The 19,427-nt window shown below is 47.6% G+C and overlaps 1 long non-coding RNA gene across 1 annotated transcript; it reads right to left on the bottom strand.

Annotated features, from left to right (window-relative positions):
• Window positions 1-18,144: 18,144 nt before the first annotated feature.
• LOC123124594 (uncharacterized) lies at window positions 18,145-19,038 on the bottom strand. The gene is made up of 2 exons (XR_006461168.1): window positions 18,675-19,038; window positions 18,145-18,234 (listed from the first exon to the last, which is right to left on the bottom strand). It is a non-coding gene; the product is annotated as an uncharacterized lncRNA (long non-coding RNA).
• Window positions 19,039-19,427: the final 389 nt, after the last annotated feature.

Raw genomic sequence — 19,427 nt, 5'->3', positions numbered from 1 at the left:
TTGTTTTGCCTCCCTGCCGTCTCGGCTCTCATTTGGATCTGGAAACCTGTTGCTTGGTTTTCTGGGTGGCTATGGGCACGCCGCGTGAGTCGATGAATTCGTGTGGGAAATCATTTCGCTTTCTTCCTGGGAAGATCTATCTATGGACGTGCTGCTATATTTGGCCTCAGAAACTAAGATTTGTGCACCTCATTTGCATGCATCTGGGATTGAAGTTTGGTTTCTGAATAATGGAGTGGGGTAGCAGTAGTAACAGGCAAAACCAATAAGGTGTGGGGCAAGCTGAAGATCCAGCTGCCGCACGTTCCAGCGACCGCCGCTGACAGAGACTCCCCCAGAGCTGGAGAGATGGATGGTCACCTGCATTGCATCTGAATGTATTTTGTTTCATTCATCATGGCCCCCTGAAAAATGGAATCCTCAGTCACTCCAGTTTTGTGTCTCTCCCTTGCAATTGTGGGTGGATCTTGTAGGTTGCTAGTAGGCTGGATGATCTTTTGATAGGTACTGGAGATTTGGAGCCGCTCGATGAATCACTCTATGCTGTGTAGGTTGTTACATAGGGCGTCTTTTAACGTGATCATCATGCCGCATGCACTGCTGCGCCCAAGTCTGATGCCATGATGGCTATGTGCCACCCGTGAGCTCTGTCCAATCCATCCGACATGATTAATTTGATGTACCCGGGTTTGTCCGGGTTTATCTTCAACGAATTTTGTGTCAAATTTTAACCATAGATTTGATGCAGATTTGACTAATAAAATCTAAGTTGTATGTCACAAAAGTTATATTGTTGGATTTATATTTGCAGGTGGATTCCAACTATACTATTTTTATGGTGTATAAAATATATTTTGGTAGTTAAATTAACGGTCAAATTTTGACTCAAAGAACACTGGGGACTAATAAACCTGGATAGTGGTAGTAGCTTTGGGCTACTCCAGCACGGATCATTAAAACGGACCTCACGGAAGTGTCCACGGTGATCGTGGACTGGAATTGGGGCGGAGGTCATTCAAACGGTTGTATGGACGTGGCGGTGGCTTTATTTATGAAGTAGGATGAAAGCCTATTTTGAGGAGGTTATTCAACCACATGCACCAAATGTTCGCTTCCAGATTTTTCTCTACGCCAACTACACAAAACTATCGAAGGTAAATAACACAATTCTAAAGTAACTGAACGATAATATTCCAATTCAACACAATAGTAAAAATAGTACAATTCAAACATAAAATTTTGAAGTAAAATAGTTTCAAGTTTGAATTCAACTTAGTCAGCCACATGTTCTGATTGTCCATATGAAACGCCCAAAGAAGCCCAACCAGATCATTCTGCATTTGCTCATGAGTTTCTTGATGTCCAATTCAACTATAACACTTCCTCTGTCCCATAATATAAGAACGTTTTTTACACTACACTAGTGTGAAAAACATTCTTATATTATGGGACGGAGGGAGTACAATTCAAAAATAATGTTTTAAAATAAAATAGTTTTAAGTTTGAATTCAACTTAGTTGGACACATGTTCTGATTGTCCATATGAAACACCCAAAGAAGCTCAGCCAGATCATTTGCATCTGCCCATGAGTTTCTTGATGTTGAATTTGATTTTGCATTTGGATAAATCCTATGCTATGGAAGCTAGATAGGATCACCACATTTTGAAAATTCAGGCCATGGCGAACTTCTTCACCCTCATCCTTCACAATCATGTTGTGCATGATCATGCAAGCTGTCATCGTCTCTCCAAATGTCTATGGATCTCATAGTTTAGCGGTTTCGCGAACAACTACAAAAAGGTCTTGGAGCACTCCAATTGCTCCCTTGACATCCTTTCTAGTAGCCTCTTGTCTTTGGACAAAGTGTCATTTTTATTAGGGCAGCGCTAGGCATCAGACTACTGATGGCCTACTTCCCATTAGACTAGTGCTGAGCCCTACGATAGATTTAATCTGATGCGTTTGTTGGCCCCTAGCTTGGGCAGTTATTTCCCACGTAGCTGGCCCCTTAAAACAAGCATGGGCGGTTATTTCCTACCTACAAAACCACCTTAAACACTTCCACAAATCATGTACATGGGCCGCTAATTAGGTGAGATTATTTGGTCCTTGGGTTTAGGAAGCAATCTATGGTCAGCTTGCTTCCTACCCCTAAAGAAAGGCAGCTTGCTTCCTTAGGAAACGAAACTGGTAACCCATGTTTTCCAAATTTGCATCAAATGCAACTAATACGTGCTTCCACCTTTGATGTGGAGTGGAACTCCGTACGGCCGATCTTTCACGTTTGGAGAGGATCCCTACGAGGAACACGAAGAACGCGCGGAAGACCACGAGGGAAATCACGGGGGAAAAGAAGAGAAACACTCAACCAACACGAATATGATCACACATGCGCTAGATCCAAGAACACAAAAGAGAGATACATGATCCAAAGTCAACAAAGGACGATACAAGAGGTAACCGATTCTTCTCCGAGAGGAGGTCTTGATGGGGCCACCCAAAAGGGGGTCTTGAATCCAAGGGGATCTTCTCCGTAGAGGGGCCGCGGTCACTCTCGAGGAGACGATCCGTATGGATGAGCAAAAGCTATCCTCACATATGAGCTACTACTTTGCTAACCCTAAAACGTAGGTAGGAGAAGAGTATATATAGTCTAAGTGACGAAAGGGTACACGGGCCTCGGCCCAAGTCGCTGCGCGCAGGCAGGGCCGGAAGTTCCGGGCGACGGAGGTTCCGGGGAGGGTCCGGGCTAACCAGAGGGTTGGCGCGGGTGGAGCTGGGTTGGTGTCCGGGGGCCGGAAGGTCCGGGCTGGCCGGACGGTCCGGGACGGGTTCCGGGCTAACCAGAGAGTTGGCACGCCCGGGCTGGTCGAAGACGTTGGAGGCCGGAAGCTCCGGGTCGGCCGGAGGGTCAGGGGGCCGGAAGTTCCGGGCTGTCCAGAGTGTTGACGCCTGTCTCTTCTTCTTCAGCCCTCGGCTCCGTGTCTTGAGCGTTGTACCTGATCACACATAGCATCTCGGACTTAGGCAGTAGCCATGTCTCACTTGAAGAGGAGGGAAACTCAAGTAGGAGTGATGTCACCTCGGATTGAATAGCACGCGCTCTAGCTCTTGTCATGGGTCCACTTGGAGCTTGGATAGTTGAGGTGGTGTCCATGGGGATGATCGTGGGATGCTCCGCATCATCTCCCCTCCCTTGGGAAAGATCCGACCTCGGATCGAAATCCTCATCACCATGGTATGGCGAAAGGTCCTTGATGTTGAAGATGTCGCTCACGATGTACTTGTCGCGCGGGAGGTCGATCTTGTAAGCGTTGTTGTTGTAGAGTGCTAGCACATTGAAGGGTCCATCGGCGCGAGGTAGGAGTTTGGACTTGCGTTCGTTCGGGAATCGTTCCTTGCGAAGGTGTAGCCACACAAGATCTCCAATGTTGAATATCATGGGTTGCTTGTTGACGTTGAGCTTGGTCGCGAGTCGTTGTACTTGGCGCTCGATGGTGTGCCTTGTATCTTCATGCATCTTCTTGAGGTGGTTGACTCGGGCACTCGCGTCCATGTTGGTGCGCTCTTGAAGAGGAAGAGGAAGAATGTCCAAAGGGGACAACGGGTTGAAACCGTAGACGACCTCGAAAGGGGACTTGCCGGTAGTTGAATGTCTTGCACGATTGTAGGCGTACTCGGCGATGGGTAGGCACTCCTCCCACTCCTTGATGTTCTTCTTGATTAGCACGCGGAGAAGAGTGGATAGCGTGCGGTTCGTCACCTCCGTTTGGCCGTCGGTTTGTGGATGGTATGCCGTGGAGAATAGTAGCTTGATTCCGAGCTTGGCGCATAAGGTCTTCCAAAAGTAACTCAAGAACTTGACGTCGCGGTCCGAGACAATCGTCTTTGGCACTCCATGAAGTCGCAAGATTTCCCTACAAAAGAGATTGGCAACATGTGAAGCATCGTCTATCTTGTTGCAAGGAATGAAATGAGCCATTTTAGAGAATCGGTCCACAACAACAAACACGGAATCCTTTCCATTTCTAGTTCTAGGCAAACCAAGCACAAAATCCATGCTAATATCTTCCCATGGTTGATATGGAATTGGAAGTGGCATGTAAAGGCCATGAGATTGAGCTTTAGACTTAGCTTTGCGACATGTAGAGCATCGGTTGGTGAAGCGGTTGACGTCGCGAAACATCTTGGGCCAAAAGTAGTTCTTGGAGAGCGTAGCAATGTCTTGTCGCGTCCAAAGTGTCCCATGAGTCCTCCTCCATGAGATTCTTGCAAAAGTAACAAACGAAGAGAAGACTCGGGGATGCAAAGTTTGTTAGCTCTCATAAGATATCCATCCTTGATGTAATAGCGTTCCCAAGATGTATGCGTCAAACATGTAGCATAAGGAATGGCAAAAGTAGGATCATGCTCATACAAGTCTTTTATGTGCTCAAAGCCAATGACATTCAATTCAAGTTGAGTAACAAGCATGCATATACGGGAAAGCGCATCCGCCACAACATTTTCCTTACCTTTAATATACTTGATGACATAAGGAAAAGACTCAATAAATTCACTCCACTTAGCATGACGCTTGTTCAACTTAGTTTGACCCTTAAGGTATTTAAGCGTTTCATGACCGGTATGGATGATAAATTCATGAGGGCGGAGGTAATGTTCCCATTCACGCAAAACTCGCACTAAAGCATATAGCTCTTTGTCATAGATGGGATAATTGAGTTGCGCGCCGGAGAGTTTCTCACTAAAGTATGCTATTGGACGCTTCTCTTGTGTTAACACACCTCCTATGCCATTACCACTAGCATCGCAATGAATTTCAAAAGGTTTGTCAAAGTTGGGTAAAGCAAGCACGGGAGCATGAGTAAGCAAATTCTTAAGCTCATTGAAAGCGATATCTTGGGATGTTCCCCAAACAAACGGTGCATTTTTCTTACTCAAAGCATGCAAAGGTGAAGCAATGGTGCTAAAATCCTTCACAAATCTACGGTAGAAACCGGCTAAACCAAGAAAACTACGCACTTGTTGCAAATTGGTTGGTTGGGGCCAAGTTTTAATAGCATTGATCTTAGATTCATCAACATGAACACCCTTAGAAGAACTACAAAACCCAAGAAAACAAGCTTATCAACACCAAAGAGGCATTTTTCCATATTAGCATAAAGTTGCTCTTTTCGAAGAGTTTGTAGCACGGTGCGAAGGTGGGTGACATGCTCTTTGAGAGATTTGCTAAACACAAGGATATCATCAAAGTAGACAACAACAAATTCACCAATGTAAGGGCGAAACACATAATGCATAAGACGCATGAAAGTACCCGGTGCTTCCGATAAACCCATAGGCATGACTAACCACTCATATAGACCAAACTTTGTTTTGAAAGCGGTTTTCCATTCATCACCCTCTTGTATGCGGATTTGATAGTAACCACTTTTAAGATCAATTTTAGAGAAAATAGTGGCACCGCTAAGTTCATCTAGCATATCGTCAAGGCGTGGAATGGGGTACCTATAGCGAACGGTGATAGCATTGATGGGTCTACAATCGGAACACATGCGAAAGCTACCGTCTCGTTTTGGCACAAGGATGACCGGTACGGCACAAGGACTCAAACTCTCACGCACATGTCCATGGTCTATGAGATGCTTTACTTGCCTTTGTATTTCTTTGGTTTCTTCGGGGTTGACGCGGTAGGGAGCCTTGTTTGGAAGTGGCGCTCCGGGGATGAGGTCTATACGGTGCTCAATGCCTCGTAGTGGAGGTAGACCCGGAGGTAGCTCATCGGGGAAAACATCTTGGAATTCCTGCAATAGAGAAGATAACACCAAAGGTAGATTGTGAGAGGAGTTAGTTTGTGGTGCCTCGTCCTTGTACAAGAGGACATAGTGTAGGATACTTGATGGGTTCTCACACACTTCTCTCATCTCTCGTTTGGTGGCAAAAGAACTAAATTTTTCTTGTCACTCATCGTGGAGGCACTCAATTTTGGCTTGTGGCGCTCACTTTCTTTTTGGTGGTTCGCTCTCTCACTATTCTCCCACGATGGGTGGCTTGCTTGTCGGCGAGCACTTGGCTTGGAGACATAGGTCGTAGCACAAACTCTTTCCCTTTCATCTTGAAGCTATAGTGGTTTGTACGCCCGTTGTGGATGACGCCTCGATCAAATTGCCATGGCCGTCCAAGAAGGAGGTGGCACACGGTCATCGGAAGGACATCACACTCCAAAGTGTCTTCGTAAGCTCCGATCTTGAAGGAGACTTGTACCCTATGCTCGACTTGGATGGTGCCGGTGTCGCTTAGCCATTGAACCTTGTAGGGGTGCGGGTGCTTCATCTTGACCAATTGGAGCTTGGAGCATAGTTCTTCACTTGCTAAGTTATGGCAACTCCCTCCATCGATGATGACCTTGACGGACCGTCCATTGATACCGGCCTTCGTGTGGAAGATATGGCATCTTTGGTCTTCATCTTGTTGATGCTGAAGAGTAAAGACCTTGGAAACAACAAGAGCGGGACTTGAATCTTCGTCACAAAAAACTTGATCATCTTCATCTTCGTTGTTCACTTGGCGGTGCATGGCAACTTGCTCAAGGGCTTCCATTTCTCCTTCACTCATTGAGTCATAGGTTCCGTCGTCGTTGAGGATCATGGTGCGCTTGTTGGTGCACTCGAAAGACTTGTGGCCTCGGCCGCCGCATGTGAAGCATTTGAACAAACTTGTCTTGATGGTCTCATCGGTTGGGGTAGATGATGATGAAGCTTTCTTGAAGTTGCTTGTAGTAGGAGGACGACTTGAGCTTGTCGGAGTTTTCTTGTAACTTGACTTGTCGCCGTTGCTTGTAGATGGCTTGGTTGAGGTAGAAGGTGGTGGAGTCGTCGAAGCTTGATTGTTGGAGAGGCCAAAGGACTTGGATGAGAACTTGGCATACTTGAAGTCGTCTTGCACTTGGCGTTCCGCTTTGGTTGCTTGGTGTACTAGCTCGATGAGGTTTGAGTATGGTTGGAAGTTGGCAATCTTCTTGATAGGGTGATTGAGTCCATTCAAGAAACGTGCCATAGTTTGCTCATCATCTTCTTTGACATTGGCTCGTATCATGGCAATCTCCATTTCCTTGTAGTACTCTTCAACGCTCTTGGTTCCTTGCTTGAGTTGTTAGAGTTACTTGAAGAGGTCACGGTTGTAGTAGTTTGGCACGAATCGTGCTCTCATGACATCCTTCATTTGTGCCCAAGTGGTGATGGGTGGTTCACCTCTTGCCGCTCGGCGCTCAATGACTTGTTCCCACCAAATGAGGACGTAGTCTTGGAATTCAAGGGATGCCATTGCGATCTTCTTCTCTTCTTCGTAGTTGTGCAAGCGGAAGATTTTGTCGACCTTCAATGCCCATGAGATGTACTCTTCGGGGTCATTGCTTCCGGTGAACTTTGGCATGGTGAACTTTAACTTGCCATAGCGTTGTTCTTCATTGTGTTGGGGTCGGGGATGATGACGCCCATGTCGTTGCGGACTGAAAATCTCATGTTGCTCTTGTCGAGGAGGGTTGTCTTCCTCATGTTCTCTTGGCGAGGAGGGTTGTCGACCTCATGTTGCTCTTGGCGAGGAGGGGGTCCATTGTCTTCTTGCTCTTGATGGACTAGACGTTCTTGTCTCGCTTGAGGAGGAGCTTGTCGATCTTGACGAGGAGCTTATCGATCTTGAGGAGGATCTTGTCGATGCACACGTGCTTGGTAAATCCTTTCTTGAGCTTCGTCACGAAGTGCTTCTTGATGTAGACGAGCTTGTCGGCCTCGATTGGCTACGGCACGACTTGAATCTTGAAGGGCACGTTGCGCCTCAAGTGCTTGAGCTTCACGTAGTTGTTGTTCTTGACGTTGCGCCTCGGCATCTTGTGCATCTTGATGTTGTCGCGCTCGCTCTTCTTGTTCTTGTTGTCGTTGGCGTTGCCGTTCTTGTGCTTGCGCAAATGTAGCTTGGTTTTGACGATGTCGATGCTCTTGAGAGTCGGTGTTGTGTAGAGGATTGCGGTTTGCTTGACGGTCTTGACGCGCGGCACGACGAAGAGTGTTCGATGTAGGTGTACTTGATCGGAGATAGTGTCGTCGGAGTGTCGACTTGAGCGGCTCCGTCTTGAAGAGGACGAAGTTGTAGAAGAGAGGTTGACCATCATGGTTCGGATATCTTCTTTGAGGGAACTCATGGATGTGTCGAAGTAGTCTCTTGTACGTTGCTCGGAGTGTCGTAGATCGCTAGCGAGGTTGTCGATGCGATCGCCCAAAGCAAGTTGTTCTTGATGCAAAGCTCCGTGTGCGCCAAATAGTTGCATTTTGGTGACGAAGGAAGACATGTCGTCGTCTTGCTCCAATAAGAGTGGGTTGGTAGAAGTACTTGGCCTATCCATCATTCCAAACAAAAATATGTGAGTGGGAGAAAGAGAAGAACCAATACCAAATGTACCTTGACCGATGTTGAAGGTGGATCAATGATCACTCCAATGTGTAACAAGGAAATAGCACAATTGGTACGAATTCTTGTCGGTTTCTCACACCTACACAAGTAAAAGCTTATGGTGGAGTTTGGTTAGGATGGTGGCACAAAATTTGATGCAATTGTAAGTGAGACTCAATAATGTTGGAAAAGATTCGCAACTTTGCAAATGCAACAAGTAGACCAATAGCAAGATAAGGTACATGGAAACACACACGCAAATAGATAAGTGGGGTCGTGCAACCAAGGGTGAGCCAAAATGTGGAATCCACGAAAATGCTCTTGTTGCACAACACTAGAGAGACGCTAGCACGATTGCACAATAGGCGGATACGAAACTTGTGCACAACCTACTAAGCAAAATTGCAACGACTTCTATCCCAAGTATGCTATATGTATGATGTTTATATGCTTTGATCCAAGATGATCGAGTATGACAATCTTAATGTTGTATGATGCTATGGTTCTTGCTTATAAGCTCTTTGCTTATCTTTCCTGTTTGCTTAAAAGCTTGTTTGGCTCTTTGTTGTTTGAGCTCTTTTCTCATGCAATGCTTTACGAACCAAGATAGCAATTGAGTATATGCGATGACAACTTTGTGACACAAGAGATGATACCAAGATATGCACCACGATGAGTTGGTATGTATGCTAAGGGAGAGTATTATCACTAAATGTCCACAAGTCACGTTGCCGGCAATACTCAAAGGCTAGTCTCGATGGGTAAGGTACGCAAAGATGGGCTATGTAGTTATCAAAGCAATGACAAGGATTAGACAAAGATGTCGTCGAGATTACCGTCCTTGCTTACGGTTGAAGGTTTCAAAAGGATGAGATTGTAGTCGTTGTCGTAGTGCACGGTCTTCAGTACGTTGGCGAAGATGCCGCTGCACCGTGGGCGGAGTTGTCGAAGTAGCGGGAATCGTCGAAGATGTGCGAACTTCCTGTCTAAGCCGGAAGGTCCGGGCAAGACGGAAGGTCCGGGGTCCGGAGGTTCCGGGGTGGCCGGAAGGTCCGGGCATGGCCGAAAGTTCCGGTGGTCGCGAAACTGGCAAGAACAGAGAATTGGGGATCATGGATTTGGGCGAAAAAACTTGAGGAAAAACCCAAATCCGAAGGGGAAATGAAAAAAATTGGTGGAAAAGAAGGGTGGGGAAGCTAGATCTACGAGCCACACACAAAATTCACGGATCAAATCCAACAAAACTTCATCACACCAACAAATCACAAAAAAAATTGGGGGCTATTTTTGGTGGGGATTTTCGGATTTAGGACGAAATCAACAAAATCAAGCTAGAAAACAAAGGGTAGGGGCTCCAAAAACGTGATCAACGTGGCTCATGATACCAAGATGATGTAGGGCGGAACCCTAGGGCCGATCTTTCACGTTTGGAGAGGATCCCTACGAGGAACACGAAGAACGCGCGGAAGACCACGAGGGAAATCACGGGGGAAAAGAAGAGAAACACTCAACCAACACGAATATGATCACACATGCGCTAGATCCAAGAACACAAAAGAGAGATACATGATCCAAAGTCAACAAAGGACGATACAAGAGGTAACCGATTCTTCTCCGAGAGGAGGTCTTGATGGGGCCACCCAAAAGGGGGTCTTGAATCCAAGGGGATCTTCTCCGTAGAGGGGCCGCGGTCACTCTCGAGGAGACGATCCGTATGGATGAGCAAAAGCTATCCTCACATATGAGCTACTACTTTGCTAACCCTAAAACGTAGGTAGGAGAAGAGTATATATAGTCTAAGTGACGAAAGGGTACACGGGCCTCGGCCCAAGTCGCTGCGCGCAGGCAGGGCCGGAAGTTCCGGGCGCTGGAGGTTCCGGGGAGGGTCCGGCCTAACCAGAGAGTTGGCGCGGGTGGAGCTGGGTTGGCGTCCGGGGGCCGGAAGGTCCGGGCTGGCCGGACGGTCCGGGACGGGTTCCGGGCTAACCAGAGAGTTGGCACGCCCGGGCTGGTCGAAGACGTCGGAGGCCGGAAGCTCCGGGTCGGCCGGAGGGTCCGGGGGCCGGAAGTTCCGGGCTCTGGCCGGAGGTTCCGGGCTGTCCAGAGTGTTGACGCCTGTCTCTTGTTCTTCAGCCCTCGGCTCTGTGTCTTGAGCGTTGTACCTGATCACACATATAGCATCTTGGACTTAGGCAGTAGCCATGTCTCACTTGAAGAGGAGGGAAACTCAAGTAGGAGTGATGTCACCTCGGATTGGATAGCACGCGCTCTAGCTCTTGTCATGGGTCCACTTGGAGCTTGGATAGTTGAGGTGGTGTCCATGGGGATTATTGTGGGATGCTCCGCATCAACCTTTGTTTGTGACTAATTTATTTTTTCGTTTGTGCTAATTTTTTTTAATGTTTCCGTTCATTAAGGAATTAGCTTCTCGGGTGGATGAAATCTGCTTCAATTTATTTGAGACTTATAAGCTCTATGTAACATGGTTTTTTAGGGGAATGTAACGTGATATGTCAGGATCTTGCTTCTATCGACTAGATGACTAGCGGATCGCTTCGAACTGACTTCGTCAAAAAATAAATTATTTCACATGTTACAGAAGCATCACGATCTAGCTTCCATTGAAAAAGAAAAATATTCCACATGTTTCATAAGCATCACGATCTTGTTTCCATTGGCTAGAGAATTGCTTCCAAGGAAATATTATTTTGCTTCCATAAAAAAGAGAACTATTCCAGTCATAATTACACATGGTTCATACAAATTATGAATTAGTTTGCAAAGAAAGAATATGCTTCAACTGGAAAAGCCAAATTGCTTCCATGTGTCAAATTTCACTATTTCAAATGTGGCATCCACAGCGGGTAGAACTTGCGGCGCCCCTGCCCGAGCGCCTCGATCTTCTTCATTGTGCCTTCTTGAGGCTGTATACCCCTGACAACCCGAACCTTTGGCATGGAGGATGTAAGGCAGGCACAAAATCTGCTTCCAGATAAGAGTATCAGTAGCTTGCATTGCACATATTTGAATTGTAAAATTGACAAGAAATAAGACAAATCGGTGGCTAGGGCTGTGGAGGATGTAAGACGCACTTTCGTACTATTGGTGTGTGACCTGTCAGTCGCTAAGAGCAAGGCAGCCACCAACATACAATGGCACATGGTCTTGGCTGCATCGGACTCAACATTGTGGGCATTGTGCTGGCAATGAAGAAGCACGGCTGAACTGAGTCAAGCAAAATGCACATACGAACATATTATCACTCGGAAACAATGAAGCACACAGTAGTAGTGGTTGAAACAAAAGAAAAATTGCAAGAACCAGAATGTATGTACAATAAAATCATCACTAAAAAATAGTAGGGGTGTTCACAATTGTTTTGCTAAGAACAATAACAGTAAAAGAAGCAGCATTGGCCATGGTTGAAGCACACAATAGTATTGGTTGAGCCAAAATGTCTATGCAATAAAAGTAGCATACACCAGCAATGGTTGAAGTAAAAGTTTACTAACATGGAAACATATACGAAAACAAAGTTAGAATCATCGGTGACATTTCATGAAAACATCAATAAAGGCGATGAAGCATACAACAATAGTGGTTCAGACAAAAACAACACTTTAGGAAGCAAAATGTATGTATAATTATGTTAGTAAAATAAGTAACACAGACTGTGGCTGAAGCATAATCTATATACAATAAAATAAGCACACACTAGCAATGGTTGAAGCAGAATTTGACTACCATGGAAATATTGCAAGAAACAAAGAAGCATGAAATGATACTTTGGGAACAGAACTAGTCTGGGATGGAAGCATGCAAAATTGAAATTGTAAATTAAAGTAATATTACAGCCAAAGATTGTCATGCATATTATTCTGATGTGCGTACCATATTATAGATATGTAGCGACCAATTACACGTCGGACAGAACCATGATATGAACAGAAGAATCAAGATTAGAGGACTTGATGCCTAGGTCAGGGTTTTGGGCGCCCCCCCCCCCCGGCCGCTCCCGCGAGCGACGCGGGGGAAACCCTAGCCGCCGGCTCTCCGCGCCCTCCCTCCCTCCTCCTCCACTCGCCGCCGCCGGCAAGGGCCAGCGGGCAAAGCCCGACTGGCTTCGGCGGCGGCGGGGCCTCGCTTCCCCTCCCCTCGCCTTCCCGCGGCTGGCGCGCGACGGCCCGGGCGCGTGGAGGCGCTGCACTGGCGCGGGGTGCAGCGGTGCGGCGGCGGGGGCTCTGAGCGGCGGCGCACATGGTTGGCGGCGTCGCGCGCGGGGCCTCCTCTTGCAGCGCGGCGGCCGCGGTCTCTGGTGGTGCCGCACCCGTCGGTCCGCCCAGATCTGGCGCCGGCGGCCCGGCGGGTGGCGGGGGCTGCGGGCGGCCTGGACCACGGGCGACCTCCCCTGCCGTGGCCGGCGGCTGGCGGGGCAGGTGGCGTGGCGGCGGGGCCTCCAGTTTGGGCGGCGCAGGTGCGGGGGCGGCGGCCTCCTCCGGCGTGGGCACCCCTCCCTGGCGACGGGGGGAGGTGGTGCTGATGGTTCCGGCCGCTGGACTTGGCCGTGCGGGCGGCGAGTCGGCGGTGAGCATGGATCTCGATTTGAAGACGGCGACCTCCGCGTTCTCTGGCCGCCCACGCCGACTCGGTTGCCGGCGACCTCGTGTGGCTGGTTTGGTGGTTGGTTGGAGTGGGCTATGGATGGGGGAAACCCTTGGCGAGCTGCGGCAGCCACGATGCCGGCGGCGCTCCGTCGCCGTTCTACTTCTTGGGGTCGGCATCGAGTCCTAGCCCATGCTCCTCCTCTCCTTGTCCCGGGTGAAAACCCGAATCCCCTTGGATTGGGCGGCGACGGCGTCTTGGCGTCGCTTTCTTCTTGAAGACGCCGCCTTTGGGACGGGTGAGCGATGGTCGCGGCTTTGGCATGGTCGGTTGCCGGTTCTTCAGTGGGTCATGCTCGACAATGTTCGGTGTTCTTCGTGGCGTGGCCCGAGGCGGTGGCGTTGATCGGAGTAACTTTGCCGGCGTGGTAGCGTGTTGCCATCCTCTCCTAGTCCATCCGGGATCAAGCGTGCTTCCGGATGGCCGGCAACGGTATGGGAGTTGACGGCTGTGCGCTTCCTCCGGCGGCGGGCCGCTCCATTAGCGTGAGCGTGTCGTGGGCATGTCCTGGAGTTGCCGGGGTCCTCGATGTCCTAGCTTCTAGGGTTGTCAGGACTGCTGTTGTCCGGTGGCATCTTGTATCCTCTGTTGCCTTTTTTTTTCCTTCTTCTTCTTTCTTTTTGTGGTATCGATGGTTGTATGCTCGGCTGTTGCTTTATAATATAAAGCGGGGGGAAACCCTTTTTCGTTAATGCCTAGGTCAGATGAGTGCATGCTGTGAGCAAGGGAGGGGTGAATCCTGCAACATTCTCGTGTGCTTTCTTCGTTCCTCAACCTAGAGGATGCTCCACCGCGGTGAGGTCTTGAAGCCCGAACCTACTAGAGATGACCGGGACGGTGAGGGGGTTAGGTGCTCGCTCGTGCGCATCATGGATAATGTCGGGCGCAGCTAATAGATGGTAGAACATACCGGCGCGGTGAATCTCATGGCCGCTATGGGGATGACTGGTTCATGGTGGAGAGATCCATGGTAGCGAGGGGAGGGGAGAGCTCGGGACTGAGAGGAATCAGGAGGGCGAGATGGATCGAGACGGATGGGTCTGGGGCAGGTGAGTTAATGCGGGGAGCGATTATAGGTGAGACGTTGGAAGAAAACCGTCTGGGTTGTCTACAGATTTTTAGAAGCAACGTCAGGCGTGAGCTAAAAACACATCAACGTCTCATGACCGGTCTGAGGAATGCCTTCTATCAGACATTTGATAGAAAGTGTTTCCCTTTTTATTACCCTTGGTTCGAAGATGGTATAGATGAAAGCTGCCCACGGAGGATAGATACTATCACAATGATACTAATCTATGTTGTAATCATGACAATTGATGGTATGGTTGCACTCAGGAGCGCCCGCACACAACCTGCAAATAATGGAGACCGCTGTAACATGTTGTTGTCATTGTGAGACCCAAACATGCCTAAGAAAGAGTGTAGAAATGAAAGGTCATATAATGCAACTTCTTCAAGAATGATGGTTCCCTTTTTGCAATGGAATTGGTATTGCCCTTGCTGAGCATATGGCAATTCTTTCATTTATTAGATTTGAGCATACCTAGAAGCCGCATATGGCAATTCTTTCATTTCCGGATTTGATCATACCTAGAAACCCTCTCGATTTTCCAATTGCCATGAGCCTTGTTGTGTTTACATGAGTTAGTTCCCTCAAGTACTCTGGTCCAACAACTTCACCACTACAGTAGCAAATTTGACAATCGCTTTGAGGCATGTGCTTTTAGACATCTGAAGGTACTCATTACAAATTTGCGGTCGTGCCATATGCAAACATCCTCATTGTAGTTGTGTAGATGACATCTATCAGGATGAAGTAATCATCATATGCCTGGACATCATGTCACCACATCCGAAGCCGACAGTAGAAATAGGGCTTGAATAACTCATTGGGGCAAAGTAGTCACCGGCCAACATCATATGCCCCTGTGCCCTATTTAGATTCACGACTCAATGTCCCATTATTGATCCCTTGTAGTTGAGAACATGATCCTCCGCATGCACCACATCTGCAAGAATCGCCTTCGTCGTTGTTGTTTTATCCTCATATTCCTCCTTCTCATCCGGCAAAGATGCCTCCATGAACTCATTGTAGAAGCACTCCTTGTCCAAATCCATCGTGTTTTATTCAAAGTAAACTATGAGAACATAAAAAATCAGGCAATGTCATTTGGCTGAACACTTGTCGGGCGTGGTGTTTGCCATGGACGTCGTTGACAGGAAGCAGAGAATACCGAGGCTGCAACCAGATTCGTGTTGGACTGGTGACGTAGTCTAAGGCGGGAAGGCGCCTAGGTGGAGCGACAGAGGTACAAAAAGGAATAGGAGGCGACTAGAGTGGTACAATGGCAGCGTTGGTCGCCGAGGGCATGGATACAGAGCATAGGCGCGAGAGACGGGGTATGGAAAAAGTGCTCCTGGTGGGCTTTTTGGATGGACCGGGGGTGTCGGAGTCCAAAGTGGCGGACGTCCGGACTCCCCAAATCTCTCCTTCTTTTGGTGTCGGATTGTGGGATTTCGGGCGTCTGGACTGGTCCGGACAATTTTGGTGACCGTCGTTGGATGGCAAAAAATGCTCGTAATGCGCGGTTCGAACATTTGCGTGCGATTTAGTGAATTGGAGTTTTCCTTAGGTAGCTAGCTAGCATGTCTTGTTTTTATTCCTTGCTATAGTTGCCACACAGGAACGTCTGCATAATTAGGGGTAATGACTTAATAAATGCATGAACTATAGGCTTAAATCATCTTCAACATGACTCTCCATATGTTCGTGGATGTGTCTAGATAATGTCCTCGGACATGCCCACGGGAATCCCATTTGTCCCTCATTTGTCCGAACAAATGCATATGATTGGTGGGATGGAAAGAGAGAAGATATAAATGAGAGAGAGAGAGCGCGAGAGAGAATGGTCTGGATTGAGCCAAATTCGAAGTGGCGGGCTATCTAGACACCCCATTTCCTTCCCTCGCAATAAGAATGAATAAATAGTCTAGAATTGCACGATGACACCAAATAATATTCACACATCAATAGAAACAATAATAAATTTCTAACAACAACAACAATAATTACGCCAAGACAAAGGGACTCATTGGTGTCATAATAATCCCTTTTCTCTTCCGTCTTCTATTTTCTTCGGTAATGAAAGCAATCAATTCCAGATGAGACATGGTACAACTACAATTCATACACAATCTACACTCACTAGTTGATGGAGGTGTGTCTATCCTATAGTATGCCGATGATACGATCATCTTTATGGAGCATGACTTGGCGAAAGCGAGAAATATGAAGCTGGTGTTATGCTTATTTGAACAATTGATCGGGTTAAAGATTAACTTTCATAAAAGCGAATTGTTCTGTTTTGGAAGAGTCAATGAGGAACAAGAGGCTTATAGGCAATTGTTTGGGTGCGAATTGGGGACTTTACCTTTTACATATTTAGGTATACCAATTCACCATCGTAAGCTGACAAACAGAGAATAGAAGTGCATCGAGGATCGATTTGAGAAGAAACTGAGTTGCTGGAAGGGCAAGCTCATGTCATACGGAGGCCGATTAATTCTTATTAATTCGGTTCTCACGAGTATGCCTATGTTTCTCTTGTCTTTTTTCGAGGTTCCAGTTGGAGTTAGGAAAAGGCTGGACTTCTATCGATCCCGATTCTTCTGGCAGAGTGATGAACTAAAAAGAAAATACAGACTCGCCAAATGTTATATTATTTGTCGACCAAAAGACCAAGGGGGTCTTGGCATTGAAAATCTTGAAGTCAAGAACAAATGTCTTCTCAGCAAGTGGCTGTATAAGCTATCTGTAGAGACTGAGGCCACATGGGCGCAGATTATCCGTAGTAAGTATCTTCATTCCAAAACTTTGTCCCAGGTGACAGCGAGGCGACGGACTCGCCTTTTTGGAAAGGGCTCATGAGAGTCAAATCAGCCTTTTTCAATAGGACAAAGTTTATAATCGGAAATGGCGCCAGCACGCGATTCTGGAAGGATACTTGGCTAGGAGAGACACCCCTCGCGCTTCAATACCCGTCTCTTTATAGTATTGTTCAACGTCGCGATGCTTACGTTGCAACGGTACTTCAGTCCATCCCCCTTAATATTCAATTCAGGAGGACGCTAGCCGGTAATCGTTGGGAAGCGTGGCTCCATTTAATGAGTAGACTGATGGAGGTTCAGCTGTCTCAACAGCCCGATCAGTTATGCTGGAAGCTTACTAGGACTGGGGAGTTTACAGTTAAATCAATGTATCTCGATGTTATCAATTCTAGCTCCATTCCTAGTTCCAAATATGTTTGGAAAGTCAAAGTTCCTTTGAAAATTAAAGTGTTTATGTGGTTTGTACATAAACAAGTCATCTTAACTAAGGACAATCTGGCAAAGCGTAACTGGACAGGACCTACTAGGTGTAGTTTTTGTGATCGGGAGGAAACCATTAAACACCTTTTTCTTGATTGCCCGTTGGCCAAGGTTCTATGTCAGACGGTGCACATAGCTTTTAACATTACTCCTCCGAATTCTGTCAGTACGTTATTTGGAACGTGGCTTAACGGGATAGAGTCCGAAACAACGAGACACATTCGCGTAGGAGTATGTGCTTTATTGTGGGCAGTCTGGAACTGCAGAAATGATTTGGTTTTTAACAGAACAACAAATATTCATTTTTTGCAGGTTATCTTCCGTGCCACTGCGTTGATCAATATATGGTCGCTACTAACTCCGACGGAGGCCAGGGAGCGTTTGGTTACTGGATCTATCCGGTGGAAGATGGTAGCACGGGATATCTTCAACCGGTTTGGATGGCGGTCATGTAATAGGATAGACAATTAGTTTTCCTATCTTTCTAATGCCAGCCGGTTGTGGCTTTTTGGCTACTTTTTTATTGGCTCTTTGTGAGCTCTTCTTTACTTTTCTTGAGACTATAAGACCTTGTTGAACATATTTGCTTTTTTATAAAGTTGACCGTATGCAATGTTCTGATGTAGAGGCCGGGGAGCCCCTTTTTCGAAAAAAACACAATCTACACTCACATAACCATGCATTATATTCAATCTATACGACTAGCACACAATCTACAATAGTCACATAACCATGTTCTTCCCCTTATCAGCAACACCTGGAAAAAATGAACAGGTGGTTAGTAAATTCATGGGAACATGGACAGCAGGGGAAGAACAGAACAAGGGAAGAGGAGAAACTTGGCTGGGTAAGAAAAGAAAGAGAAAGAAGGGGATCCAACGGAGGGGAAGAAGAAGATGGAAGAGGAAGGGGAAGAAGATGGCTGGTGGTGGAGGGGCTGCGCTGGCCAGCGAGATGGCTGAGATGCATGGAAGGCACGTCGGCCAGCGAAATGGCCAAGATGGAAGGCGCCCCGGTCAGCAAGATGGCCGGGACGAAAGGGTTGCGCCAGCCAGATGCAGCAGCGGCGCCACCTCGTGCGACAGAGGAAGGAGTTCCGCGGGGGAGGGAAAGGGGCGGCAGCCGCGAGAGCTTGAAGCTCCGCCACCACCAGAGAGATGAGGGGGGGTAGGAGGGCCATGGCGTGGGGATCCATACCTGCGTCGCCGCCGGCTGGGGCTTGCGTCTCGCGCGGAGGAAAGGCAAGTCGCGAGCGAGACTTGTCTCGAAATGTTATGTTTTGCAGGACTTGGCCAATTCAACCCAAATCGGAGGCTCGGACTCCGTATCGCGGGAGGGCTGCGCGCGTGGAGGCTAATTCGTCTCTGTATCTGGCCCGTTTCTGTTTGCTCGATTCGGTACATCTGAATTGGCAGGTAGTCAATACCATATCCAATTTGAAGGGTCTAATTCAGACATCCGAACACCGTGTTAGTGTTTTCTACGACTGTCAATTTCTCGGTGCGGTGATTTTTGCCATGTTTTGTAAGTAGGTGGTTTTTCGCCAATAATCCTAGACATACAGAGGTTTACAGGGTTGTTACGGGCGAGGCAGGTTGTGATTCATCAATAATCTCTCCGCCCTCCTGAATTTCTAGTGGGGGCCCATCCCCCAACTAATAGTATGCCTCCAAATCACCTCCCATGTAATCTCCTGTAAAAAATCCCGTATATGTAGCATTACTGGTTTTTTCGCTAATGATGACACGATTGTGGTAGTTCTGTGCATTTTATTCAATGACGGATTGGCATGGGCGACACTAGGGTTTGGTGAGGGGTGGTTGTGGAGTGCATAGATGTGTGTAAAGGAGGACGCGTTAGAGAGAAAGAAGAGGGGTTTGGAGTGAAGGGCTCGTGCCCAGGCTGACGTGGCAGATAGTTTGGACCGTCCAATTTCTACCCATGAATGGG

The sequence above is a fragment of the Triticum aestivum genome, chromosome 5D, assembly GCF_018294505.1.
Source record: "Triticum aestivum cultivar Chinese Spring chromosome 5D, IWGSC CS RefSeq v2.1, whole genome shotgun sequence".
NCBI lineage: Eukaryota > Viridiplantae > Streptophyta > Magnoliopsida > Poales > Poaceae > Triticum > Triticum aestivum.
This window is presented reverse-complemented; position numbering and strand designations above follow the sequence as displayed.